The 13827-nt window shown below is 38.8% G+C and overlaps 1 long non-coding RNA gene across 3 annotated transcripts in view; it reads left to right on the top strand.

Moving 5' to 3' along the window:
• The window catches only part of LOC121103071, a 121726-nt gene that overhangs the window by 66024 nt on the left and 41875 nt on the right, over positions 1-13827 (top strand). For 2 of the 3 annotated variants that reach the window (XR_005835193.1, XR_005835192.1), the window contains one exon: positions 1148-1288. The exons of the other annotated variant lie outside the window; for it this stretch is intronic. This is a non-coding gene — a long non-coding RNA (uncharacterized LOC121103071). Of the gene's footprint in view, positions 1-1147; positions 1289-13827 lie in introns of those variants that run through there. 3 annotated transcript variants of the gene reach the window in all.

Genomic DNA, 13827 nt, shown 5'->3' with positions numbered 1-13827 from the left:
CTAAGATCAAGAGGTTTATAGTCTAGTAAGATACTGATGCATAAACTATATGATACTGAGCCAAATGAAACGAGATTATTTACATTGTGCTCTTGCAACCTTTACAGAATTAAAGCCGCTGTATTACAATTCACAAAACTTGTGATGCAGTTAGTCAATTTTGTTCCATAGATGAAATGTTAGTAGTGTACTCTGAGTACATTAAGACAACCCAAGTTCAAGGTCAGCGTAGAGAGGAAAGTTTACTTAATACTAAAGCCATGCTCACGCTCTCATTTCTGTTGTGCTTCTATTCACATGAAATATGAGTCAGTATTTTTCAAAACTTTGGTTATTTTGAGGACTTAAAAATATTAAAAATATTTACTTCCTTACTTTACTTTTTGCATACTTTACCCACCTGGCTATCCATCTATCATTTTAATATCTATATATTATTTTAAATGTTATCTTGAGAAAATAATTACGATTTATTCTCTACAGTTTGGTTTTGATAGTGATAAAAACCTAAAAATGAACAAAAGTTTAACATCAGTTCTTCCTTGCAAAAATCATATGATTACACTTGTAAAAAGGCAATTAGAAGGTTAGGTATCAGTGGGCATACTTTTTAAGATTCTTAAGATCCATACTTAATTTCTCCGTGCTGTTTGCTTTCTACCACGTAGTTTTGCCTTCCTTCAGCAAACGTTTAAGTGTTGGGTATCAAACACATAAAACTGAGCAAAAGTGAGTTTGAGTCCTCAAGGAAATCCTTTGGCTGTCATGGAAAGGCAGACCAAAAGTGCCCATTGGTATTATGGCAGCTATCAGGGAAGTATTGTACAAAGAGTTGGGACACTATACAGGAAAAGAGCCAACGAGCTTCCAGGTGTGATGACGGAGAGTGGAGTGAGGAGCGGTGCAGAGGCTTCACAGAAAGAAAAAAAAAAGGTAGATGGAAAACTGAATCTTAAAGACTGATTTCAGTGGCAGAGACACAGAAAGAGTATTTTAGGCATAAAACCAAGCATATACAATAATATGGAGAAATACAGAGAAAAACTGAAAATCATGTTTTATTTCATTTGATCAACTTTATACATTTTTGTGGCTAGAGAAAATTTTTTATCCCACTGAGACTAAAAACTTTTCTGATTTATTCTAGAATCTCCAAAAACATGGCCTAAACAAAAACGTCAGGTGATAGGATTCTCTTGATCCGTAATACTAAGAAGAACTTCTGCTGCGCGATTTTATCAGAAGTGGAGTAAATGGGGATTAGGGAGAACCAGTCTTCTGTGTTACAATCATGGTAATGTATCACTTCCAAAACTCTTGTATCCCTTGATAGTCTACTTTTTAAAAAGTCTGTGTATCAGTCAAGCAATAGGGAATAAGGAATAGCAAGCAGCCAAATGGGTGTGTCTCAAGCCATAGTATTTTAATCTGTGTTTGTCTTGGCTATGCTGCACCTCTTCTTCATCTCCAGGGGAGCCAAATTCAAATCTAGACTTTGCATGCCCTCTTGCACCTTAAGTTGTTAATGCCTCGGAGCCTCGTTACTTCATATCCACTTCGAAGGAATGATTCATATCTATAGACTTGTTTTCAGGAAAAAAATGAGGGTTTCCTTGTAGTATACTAGACAGGTGGTACTGGATAAATATAAATATATCTGTTATTTATTTTGAGGAATGATTTTTTATTTTATATAGCTCATTTATGCATATTCACTTGAATAGATATATGAATGAACCTAAATACGTTCTAGAATGTTCTGTACCCATCAAGACTTCACCTAGTGAGCCTTAACAAAAATTTGTATATTGACAGTTTTGAGTGAGCGGCAACTAGTGACAAAACTCATCTGTGGCAGACCTCTTTCAAAAGTTGCAGGAGGGCACCTGGGTGGTGCTGTCAGTTAAGCATCTGGCTTGGTTTTGGCTCAGGTCATGATCTCAGGGTTTTGGGATCGAGCCCCTGCATAGGGCTCCGCACTCAACGGGAAGTCTGCTTGAGACTCTTTTTCCCTTTTGCTTTGCCCCTCCCCCTTTCTAGCTCTTTCTCAGATAAATAATAAAATCTTTTTTTAAAAAAGTCGCAAGAGGGGCGCCTGGGTAGCGCAGTCGTTAAGCATCTGCCTTCGGCTCAGGGCGTGATCCCGGCGTTTCGGGATCGAGTCCCACATCGGGCTCCTCGGTTGGGAGCCTGCTTCTTCCTCTCACTCCCCCTGCTGTGTTCCCTCTCTCGCTGGCTGTCTCTCTCTCTGTCATATAAATAAATAAAATCTTAAAAAAATAAGAAAATTAAAAAAGTAAAAAAAGTCACAGGAGATAATTTTCCTCTTGTATTCAGGATAGTTTTTGTATATCCGAAACATTTTAGTAAGTTTACTCTATAGGTCAGTGCTTATATGCATAGCTCTTATAGAATAGGCTTTAAAAAAAAATTTACAGAAGCTGACAACTTATATAACTGTATTCAGTGATCACATGATTCTAGTTGCAAAAAAACTTATAAGTATCATGTGTACTTAAAACACCAAATAAAAGACTCTACCAGATGTCAGGAGACTTCGGGGACCATTAGTTCTCCTTGTCTGGCTGATCACAGGGGCTTGTGGCAGTCATGTAAATGTTCTGGTCAGCTCTCCAGCTGTGAGGAGAGAACTTGGACATCCTACCCCTCTGGACATACCGCTGTGTTCACTTTGAGACGTGTTTCCTGTGCCCACTGGGCAGGGTGGGGATATTAAAGCAGGTCTATGGTGGTAAGACAACGGGCCGGAGAGTCTTTGGCTGAAACTTTCTTGCAACTGTGCTTAGTCCAAGAGTTTTTCTGCGCAATTCTTTTTCCGTCATTCTCTTTTCCCATAAGTGCCAGACCCACATTGCAGTGGAAGGCTCTCCTCACTCTTCCTGCTCTCTCTGTCAATACATCTCTTGAAATTCTAATCCTGTCCTAGGGTCTGCCTCTCGGTGGACCACTCGAGCTTCTTTAACTTCATTTTCCTCATTTGTACTTTGAACATACTGGTACTTCACCTACTTATTGTCAGGACCAAATATTAGAATATGCAATAAAAGTGCTTGAAGTTAGAAATTGTTATAAATTATTATAGACTTTCATAACTTGTTTTTTCTCTAGAAGAGACTTTGTTCCCACAATCAATTTCTTTTTTGCTCTCTCATGGCTTGGAGAAAATTTTTTGGTCCTAGTTATCATATGAAAGTTCAATCTCAATTCATCTGTTTCTACATCTTGAACTAGGGATGTATTAGACCCAACCTTGCTATATTCTGGGATTCTATTCATGACAGAGAAAAATTCATCATAAGGCAGGTATTTCTTGGAGCCCATCCAAGCTACCGAAATTTCAAAATGACCTCCTTATAAATAAACCTTCCTGAAAGTTGTCCTCCCTGTAGGAATCCCAGCAATATAGCAATTCTAAGCATTATAATAATTTAGGGGGGTTACATAATCTGCCTATTTATTTTGGGAAGGAAGTGTAAGAGGTGGGGGAAGAAGAAACAGTGACTTCACACTCCAAATCATTTTGTTATATGGTGTAAATTTCACAAATTAATCCATTTTTAGAAATGAACCTGTTTTCCGGGCTGCTTTGAGGACCGAGTGGAGGCAAGGAACAGAGAAGCAAATACTGGCTTTGAGAGAATAAGATTAATTAATTTAGTTCTCCTGGTTTTCTGTCTCACGCACAACCGGACTTAATAGGCTCTGTTGTATACGTACACAGCAGCGCAGAAAGCAGGATTGGAGGTACAACACCTGTATGATTCGAAGTCCTGCCCTTAATTTTATGGACAGCTTTGGGTGAATCACTTAATTGTTCTTCATTTGAGATTTCTTTTTAGTTGAGTATGTATTTTAAGTCCCCGATAAGTGATAGCTATTTTCCATCATTCCCAAACAAACGACACTGAGTGGGAAAACCTAAGCCTTTCTCTTCCTTTTACTACTCACACAGAACATACCACTTCTGATACTACTGGTCACCTGATGTGTGGCTTTTTTCTGACACCAAACAACTATGAGAGACCAGCTGGGTGGCCTACAATTTAACTCAGTTGTGATGCTATCTACCTAGAAGGAGTGTCAGACCTCGCAGGTGAAGGGCTCACTCCCACAATGCTCCTCCTGCCCCCACTTCAGAGGCCATTCGCAAGTCCAGGCTGTCACCTGTGCTTTTGACTATTGGCTATAAATCTGAGGTTTCCATGACCCCTGCCTAAGGTTTGGTTAATTTGCTTGAGTGGCTCACAGACCTCAGGGAAACACATTTTGCCAATTTATTAAAGGGTATAATAAGGGAAACAGATGAACAACTAATGAAAAGATACATAGGGTGGGGTCTGGGAGGGTCCTGAGTACGGGAGCTTCTGTTCCCTTGGAGTTGGGGTGCATCACCCTCCTGGTATTTGCATGTGTTCAACCACCTGCAAGCTCACTGAACCCTGTACTATTGGGATTCTATGGAGGCTTTCTCCTGTAGGCATGATCTATTATTAAGTCCATTTCCAGCCCCTCTCTCCTCTCTGAAGTATGGGGGGCTGAAATTTCCAAGTTTTTAATTGTAACTTAATCTTTCTGGTGACTGGTCCCCATCTAGGAGCCTTCCCATAGTTGCCTCAGTAGAACAAAAGCTGCTAGTGCTCTTATCACTTAAAAACTTACAAAGGTTTTAGAAACCCTGTGTTTCTAAACAGGGTCAAAGACCAAGAGATGTTCTTATCACTTAGGAAATGACCAGGGTTTTAGGAGCTCTGTGCCAGGCATGGGGTGGGAGAGGGTAGACATGATAGATAGATAGATAGACAGATAGATACATAGATGATAGATAGATAGATGATAGATGGATAGATTCTGTTATCTCACAGGTGCTATCTAATTACAAATTCATGGCAGTAGTGGGGAGAAAACATTTTAATCTACATACCCAACCATCCTCAATGTTTAGATTCTCAGGAGAAGACTAAAAGGTGCAGAAGCTTCTCACAGTGGAAAGAACATGGTGCTGGAGTGAGACATGCTGTAAGTCAAATCCAGGCTTTCACATTTTCTAAGAATTGGGCTGTTTACTTGATTTATTTGAGGCTTTAGATAACATTAACCCTTGGTGTGAAGACCAAAGATAATTCTGCAAAGACACTTAGCAATGCCCCATCTTTCACCCCTCCTCATTTCAGTAAACATTAGTGAAGATCTTTCTTGGATGCCCGGTCATCTTGAGCCCAGTTCTACAGAGGTTGTGTCACACTCAAGGAACACTTAGTGGATATTTGTAGACTTGAAATACATATCCTTACAGTGTGGAAAAGCCTGGTGTCAGGTAACATATCTACTCATCAGGAGGCTGTACAGCTGGTAATAACATGGCGTTTAGGACACTGATTGTGTCACCTGAGGCAACTTGCTAAATGTCTCTGCTTTTCAGTTTGTTCATTAACAAAACATAGACTATAGTAATACCTATTTCATAAAGGTTTTGGAGAATTAAATGACACGATACAGATGAAATGCTTAACAAAATAGAAAGCACAAAGTCAACACCTAATAAATTGTGGTAAAAATATAATCTGTGAGAAGGTGAGATTTCTCATTAAACTTAGAAATCAAATATAGTCAAGTAGATACTTGACAAGTTGTATTAGAAAATTAGAATAACACTTGATGGACTGAAGCAGTTGTCCTGACCAAAAGATAAGGAAGTACGGAATGGGGAGATGGGTTGAAATGACAGGCTCCTCATCACAAAATAAATGATATGGGGAACATAATCCTAAGTAAAGTTTGAGTCAACAGGTGATTCCTGGATATCTCTTCTCAACTCTGGAATCAGATGTTCAACTGTCTGCTTGACAAGTGTAATGGAAATCTAACAGGCATCTCAAACAATTATGTCCAAACCCAAATTCTGTATTTTGTCTCCTAAAACTGTACTTGTACTTGTCATGGGCTTTCCTTTCTTGTTAGGAAAAAAAAAAAAAAAAAGAAGCTATAATCTATATCTGCATTTCTTTTCTTTTACCTGAATACTTTGTTGATTGTCTGCTGTCCCCACTGGATTGGTTCTACATTTCTTCTTCTTTTTTTTTAAGATTTTATTTATTTATTTGAAGGAGACAGAGTGTCAGAGAGTGAGAGAGAGACAGAGAACACAAGCAGGAGGAGGGGTAGAGGGAGAAGCAGACTCCAGGCTGAGGACTCAATTCCAGGACCCTGAGATCATGACCTGAGCCAAAGCCAGACGCCTAACAGACTGAGCCACCCAGGTGGCCGTGGTTCTGCATTTCAGGAAGGCAGGGATTTTGTATGTTTTGTTTGCCTCCATAATACTAGTCCCTAGAACTGATCCAACTCATAGGAACCTTCAGTGAATGTTGAATGAAAAAATAAACCCAGAATGCAGTTTATTTGCATAGAGGAATGTGTTTCTTTCCCATAGCAACGCAGGAGCACAAAACAGTGATGTTGACTGAAACATTAATATGTGGAGCTATGAGGAAAAGAAGAGAGAAATGGGTATTCGTTGACCTAATGTCTGTGGAATTGCATGACTTTCTCGGGCTTATTAACACATGTGTTCCAACTCTGTGGCGAACAAAATGTGAAGAAATGGTTTTAAATAACAAAATGGGGGATTCCTTTTAGGCATATAGGTAGGCGACAGTGGGTGTCTAAATGTTGGGATCACTGCAAATTTCTCTCCTCTAGCTCTAGGAGACAGGTTACACTTTGCGTTCTCTTGACAGGGTTTTGGCAGGGCCGTGCCTGGAGGCAGGGTTACGTACTTGAATGCCACATGAGCTCTCAAGCCTAAGGCTCCTTGCCCTGTGAGTCTGTGAATTAACACATCTCTTTGAACAAACTTGTTTGATAGTTTGTGAAAGAAAACAGACTTTTAAAGAGTAGTTTGGTAAAATCTGAAAGCATGTGAAAGATCCATTTTTTAAAAAAGATTTTATTTATTTGAGAGAGAGCGAGAGAGTGAGAGCATGAGCAGGAGAGAGGGGCAGAAGGAGAAGCAGACTCCCCACTGAGCAGGGAGCCAGATGTGGGGCTCGATCCCAGGACCCTGGGATCATGACCTGAGCCGAAGGCAGACACTTAACCAACTGAGCCACCCAGGTGCCCTGAAAGATCCATTTTTAACAGAGAACTTGGGAAATCTCCAGAGTAGAACGGTTATGTCCACAGACAAATTGGTTCCCAAATCTGCTCTAAAGAGTGACCTGTTCTTTTCCACATCTACCAGTTTAACCACTTGGGCATCTAAGTGTAAACATGTACAAGTGATTTAAAGGAACAATGACTGGAAGTGGAAATGGCTTCCAAAGTAAATGGGTATTTTTGCCATAATCGTGACATTTATAGTGACATAGATTTAGACATATATTTAACCTAGGCTGCCTATGGTGTTGCCAAGATGTGAATCAGCTAAGCTCGGAGACAAATCTGCAAGCTGGAAAACGTCAAAGAACAGGATTGTTCCATAATTTTAGAAAGCGTTACAATTTCTTCTGGGTTGGCTTTCCTGCTTAACCTGCTTGCCTTCTATGAGTTCTCTCTCTTTGTTCAGGGAAAATTCTCCTTCCGCATGAGAGAGGGGAGGTTATTGTGGTAGTTTTCACCTCTGTGTTCTGGCTTAAAGACAACCGGTTTTTAAGAGCACCTGGACCCATCTTGTCCACGGGAATTCATGCCTCCAAGGGCCACATGGCATCTCTAAATTGAAATGCCTCTGATCAGACCCAAGAATATTCTAAAAAAGGTCTCCCATCTAAATTCTAATTTCGTGTGCTGCTGTAGACACCAGCTTTGGGTGAGCCAGCTCAGCATGTGTCCCTACTATTTAATGTCAGCCCATGACTATTCTTAGCCTTGACACCTCCAAACAGTTTACCAGAATGAACAGATTTCTCCAACCCATCACATTTTCTCTCCATTGAGTTGCAGATGGAAGAGGATAAAAAGGATACATATATGAAAGGGAACTGGTACACGTTTCCCCCACCCGCACAAGCTAATCTCAGCAACTGAGCTGGTGTCAGTTGCATGTGAAAATAGGTTTTTTATTTTTTATTTCTTTCCCCCTATGCCTGGTTCTGGGAAAATGAAACATAGGCATGACAATAATGTGTCTGTGCCAGTTTCGGGTGCTTTAGCTTTCCAAGTTGGCAGACACTTAACATCAAGGGAAGACTTTCTAGCTAAAGAGGAAGGACAACTATAAAGAGATCAAAGTAAATGGGCATTGGCTTTTGTGGAGGACAGGAAAATCCATTTTGAAATAGGAGCTAATTGATGGTATTGACTCTGAAGAAATTACCTGCATATTTTCTGAAGTGCGTTCTGAGAAACACTACCACTGCCCACAGAATCTCAGAGAACGAAGACTAGAAAATTGGGTGGATGGGCTTTCCATTTTTGTCACGAGTCATTCTTCAAGCTCTGAGAAGCCGCACAACTTCATATGGTTTCTTTCTTTGGGGAGGGGGCAGGGAGGAGGAGTTGTTTTTCAAGTAGAATAACATGGAAATATCAGGAAAATATCCTGACAGTACTTGAGGTAGGGACTGTCCTAGAAGGATTCACTCTCTGTATCTTACACGTACCCTTCCATCTTCTTTGTTATTCCAAATAGGTCAGAATTGGAACTTCAGCCCCTCGTCATGCAGGGTACAATGGGCGTGAGCGTGAGCGTGGGTGCCAAGATTGGGCTTCAAAAAAGAGAGGTTTAGTAGATACTTCTTACCAGAAAAAGGGTTGGGGGGGGAAGTTTGAAGTAAAGGTGATTTGAAAAAAGAGAAAGGAAAAACTGAAAAAAAAGAAAAGACAAGAAAAAAAAAAGACCCTAGGTCAAGATAAGAAAAGCCGTGGAAGTAATTTCTGGAAAGATTTTTACCTTCCTAGAATTGGAAGACAACCCCTCACCCCCACTCCAAGAAAAATACTGGCAAGCCGTTTCATTTCAAGAGCTGCTTACAAAAACAGAAAGTAGCCAGCTGTATCTTCTACTTGAGAGAGAGCTTACCCAGAAAATATTTGAAGCCGTAGAGTCTTCATTTTTTGGAGTTCTTGGTGCAGTTAATATTTGTTGATTTTTTTTTTTTTTTTAGTTGAATCGTTCTTGAATCTCTGTGGCCCTAAGCATTTTTTCATGGAGTCATAGCTCAGAGAACAGAAGGATTAATCCAAGATCATATGTAGAGATAGTCGGTGGTGGGACCAGGGCTACCAACTCCTGTGATGTCATTGCTGCAATGTACCGATGTCTTTTCCCCACCAAGTCCTTGTGAAGTGTGGTTACAACTTTTACCCAGGGTTCTGTTCTTTTTGATGCCAGGTTCCCAGTGATTATGAATAAGGAATTATGAGATGTTAGCGAGACATCTTTGCATTTGCATACTTATGCATGGCTTGGTATTTTAATTTAGTCTTTGGATTTTCAGTTGATTGAGTTTTCAAATCAATCAGGGTACATGTCTCTAAAATATGACAGGACGTTTTAGAATGAATTGTTTAATTATTAATAGGAAAACAAAATTTTCAGCTAATTTGTTGGTAACACTGGGAATTTAATAATGTAAAATTTGGAGAGTAGATTTCTAAGAAATACCAAGACAGATTAATTCCATTTATACAATTCCCTGGTGTACGTGCAAGTGAAATCATGACGGAAAGGCAGAAGATAATAGTGATTTTATAGGAAATATTTATCTTCCTATTCAAAGTCAGAAATTAACATATAGTAGTTCCTCATGTGTTGGAAGACATATAACTATATTTTTATGTGGGAAAAAAACATGTTCTTTCACTCACACCAAGTTGAATATTTTACTAACACAGCCTTACAATCAGTTTTTATAACATTTGGACCATGTTGCGTTTGTAAAATGTCACTACTAGTTATATGCAGATCTCACACACAGATGACTGAATTCTGTTCAAGTGCCCAAAAGTTTCAAAAGCCTTTGAGTTTCCTGCCTATACACATTTTTAAAAGGTTCACTTTCTTGACATATCACCCAAATCTAGGCAAACAGAAGAAAGAGACTGAGCTTAAAACATAAGAATTAGTTTTTGGATTGGCCCTGAATAAGCGACTAACCCATGTAGCCACCTGGTAAAAAACAAATTTCTTTAGAAAACAGTCACGGATAGAGCTACGATGCAGGAGAAGAAAAAAGAGCCACGTAATAAAAAGCGTTACTTACCTTAGAAACTACTTTAACTTATGCTGTGGGTTCAGCATATCCTACAAGGTATTTCCTCTACAGAAGTATTACGCTGGGAGGGCCAAAGATGTTCTCTGTGACATTGGAAAACCTCATTACCTTGGACTTGTCTTGATTTAGAATTGGTAATTACTCTAATGGGTCTGGTACTAGCTCCGGAAATCCTTTTGCTCATCGTAAAAATAGTAAAGCGGAGGTTAAATTCTTAAATCTGAGCAGATAAATAAGGAGAAAAGTATTGGAAGGCCAGAGGTGAAATGCCTGATATTGGCTGTGTTGATGTGGCGTTACATGGAATTTCCCCTAGTTTTGTATAATGTATTTGTATCATTTTATAGTGAAGATACACATTTAGTAAAACAAAATACCTAGAACTTTTGGGGCACTTTTAAATATCTTAGACCTGTCCAGTTATCTGCAAGCAATTGAAATATTTCATTGAAAATTATTCTGATCTCTCCTTGTCGTTTTTCTTATTCTACCTCATAAGGTTGAAATGTTATAATGATTTTCATCAAAACAAATGATAAACGGACTTACTTTCTCCCCACTAGATATTAGTTTCAGAAGAACTCTGTAAACTCACATGAAACATGTTTTGAAAGGGGGCTACCACCTTAGCCGTAACTAAACACGTTCCAAGGAGGTAGACGTTAAGTATGATCTTGGACCTCTTACGTGTAAGTTCTGTTAAGTCACAATAGAGATTTGGGATGATTTAAAATATGTGCTTCAATACAGAAGTGGGTGTTATTGAAGTAATGGAGAGCTTAGGACAGTGCAGTACACCTAGTTCAGAATAGCAACTGTCCTTGTGGTTTTGTGACTTTATTAAATCATATTTTCAACCCTTACTTCCATATTTCTACAGTCTTTTGGAGTCTTTTGAGTGAAATATTACTAGACGCAGATATATTTTTGAGTCTCCTCAAGTGTCATCTGGTGTAAAGACCCTTCTAACTGAAGAGCTAACTAGGTAACTGACTAACTAGATTTATTCATTTATGATGGAGATTTTGTTCTTGAGAATATTATAATTTTTTGTGTAGTGAAGCCTGTCCATCTTTTATCAGTAAATGTTTGGTGTCGTGTTTAGATGGGTCTCCTTCACTTCAAAACTATAAGACTACTGATCCAATTTTCTTTTCATACTTTAAAGGCTTCATAATTAGATTTTTAACCATTTCAAATCTTTTTTTAGTATTTTGTAATATTTTTTTAAATAGTTATCCAGTTTTCTCCTCCTCATTGTTTGGGTAATACATCCTTTCTAAACTTATTCATACTGCTTATATTTTACACATTTCCATATTTTCTTTATTATCTTGATTGGTGTGTCTATGAGTTCTATATTGGTAGAGCCTGTCTAAGTTGGGTTTTAATCTAGCACTATCACTACAATAGACGAAGGAATGAACTGGCCATCTTGAAAACCCAGGCTAAAGAAAATGCAAGCCTATACTGAACCAATTATTCCCAAATAGCTTTCGTACTGAGCTTGGTTGGATGGTTTCTTCATTTCTTGCTTTTCTTTGATTTTAGGTAGATACTTGTTCTCTTAAAACTAGTATTTGGGAAAGACATTTGTTTCTGAAATATGTCCAGACTGGCAAGCATAAACTTTGGGTCACAATGATACTTCCCTTGGCTATGTTTTTGGTGAAGGATGGGCTTGTCACAGAGTCGCAGTGGTGGCTCTATTTACCTATCATTTTGAAGTGCTGCTTTTGCAAATTTAAAAGTTGAAAAACGATCAAGCTATGTGCAGAGGCTATAAGAGAACCAAAGTTTATGGTGTCAATTTTAGGTTATATAAATATTCCTGAGATTTATTTCAAGAGAAGTGTACATAAAAGTAACAACAAATAGCCTTTTGGATATGCTTTACTTCCAAGAGACAGAGTGTGTCCCTGGGCATCTAGATAATAAGTGGAAATGATTGATTATTTTATATTTTAGACATTTTAGACATTATGAAACAAAGTTATTTATTCCTTGACTGGTGTGTTCTGATTCTTAGAATGAAATGGATTGATACTTTCTTCTGTACGAGGTTTCTTCTTCTTTTTTTTTTTTTTTAAAGATTTTATTTATTTATTCGACAGAGATAGAGACAGCCAGCGAGAGAGGGGACACAAGCAGGGGGAGTGGGAGAGGAAGAAGCAGGCTCATAGCGGAGGAGCCTGATGTGGGGCTCGATCCCATAACGCCGGGATCACGCCCTGAGCCAAAGGCAGACGCTTAACCGCTGTGCCACCCAGGCGCCCCAGAGGTTTCTTCTTCTAACCTTGTGCTTGCTTCAGATTCTCTAACAAGTTTGGAATGTGATTAAATCGCAGGTGTAGATCTCAGCTCTCCCTGCTGTATCCCCAGGACTGCTTCCCTTCAGTGGGGCTGCTAAAAGAACTCTCTTAGTAGACATTATTCTCAGTGCCACAGAGGAAAAGGGATTTGCATTCGATACCTGATTTCTACTAAATGACTAAAGACAATCAGCCACACAAGAATATACAAATAGACCAATAGAACGGTGTGGAGTCCAGATGTAGATACGTAATGACAACCCTCACTGTCACCAAAGGCAGCCAGCAGAAAGGTTTAGTAATTCTTCAAAGAGCTTACAATTCTCCAGAGCTATTCCAGAAGAGAGAAAAAAATAGAAAACCTCCCAAGTCTTTCCAAGAGAGCATTATCATTTTAATCACCGACTGGTGAAAGGACAGTTTATATTTATGATAAGAAAATACACAAAGGGAAAACATTCTTGTAGGTTAGACTCACGTGTCAGAAATTTGAAATAAAACACCAACTAGTAAAATGTAGCAGTACGTTAAAAATTATTGCATATTGAATATTTAGTGTTTATCCCCAGGAATACAAGTAATGGTCAGCATTAAGAAATTTGTTATATAATCAATAGATTCATGGTGAAAAAATGGTTGTGTATACAGATGCTAAAAAATTTTAACATTCAGCAATGCTTCCATTAAATATCTCCTAGCGAACTAAGAGAAGTGAACTTAATGTAGTTGATAGGTATATTTTCCAGAAACAAGTGTATATACATTTATATACATCTAACATTTTTTTAATTTTTAATTTTTTAAGTAGACTCCATTCCCAGTATGAAGCCCAGTGTGGAGCTTGAACTCATGACCCTGAGATCAAGACCTGAGCTGAGATCAAGAGTCAGAAGCTTAACTGACTGAGCCACACAGGAGCCCCTATTCTTAATTTTTTTATATATTTATATACATCTAAAGCTTTACATTTTCCTTTAAGTATTGCTATAATTCTTTTTTAAAAAAGATTTTATTTTTATATAATCTCTATACCCAATGTGGGGCTCGAACTTACAACCCTGAGATCAAGACTCACACGCTACAACTGACTGAGTCAGCTGGGTGCCCCAAATATTGCTATAATCCTATTTAAAAAAAAAAAGATTTTATTGATTTATTTGAGAGAGAGAGAGCACCAGAGAGCGAGCAAGTGAGTGAGCACGAGCTGGGGTTGTGGGGGGAGGGCAGAGGCAGAGGGAGAAGCAGGCTCCTCGCTGAATAGGGAACCCGACGTGGGGCTC

This window comes from Ursus maritimus, unplaced genomic scaffold (genome assembly GCF_017311325.1).
Source record: "Ursus maritimus isolate PB19 unplaced genomic scaffold, ASM1731132v1 scaffold_17, whole genome shotgun sequence".
NCBI classification, from domain to species: domain Eukaryota; kingdom Metazoa; phylum Chordata; class Mammalia; order Carnivora; family Ursidae; genus Ursus; species Ursus maritimus.
The sequence above is the reverse complement of the archived record's forward strand: the minus strand, read 5'-3'. Positions and strand labels throughout refer to the sequence as shown.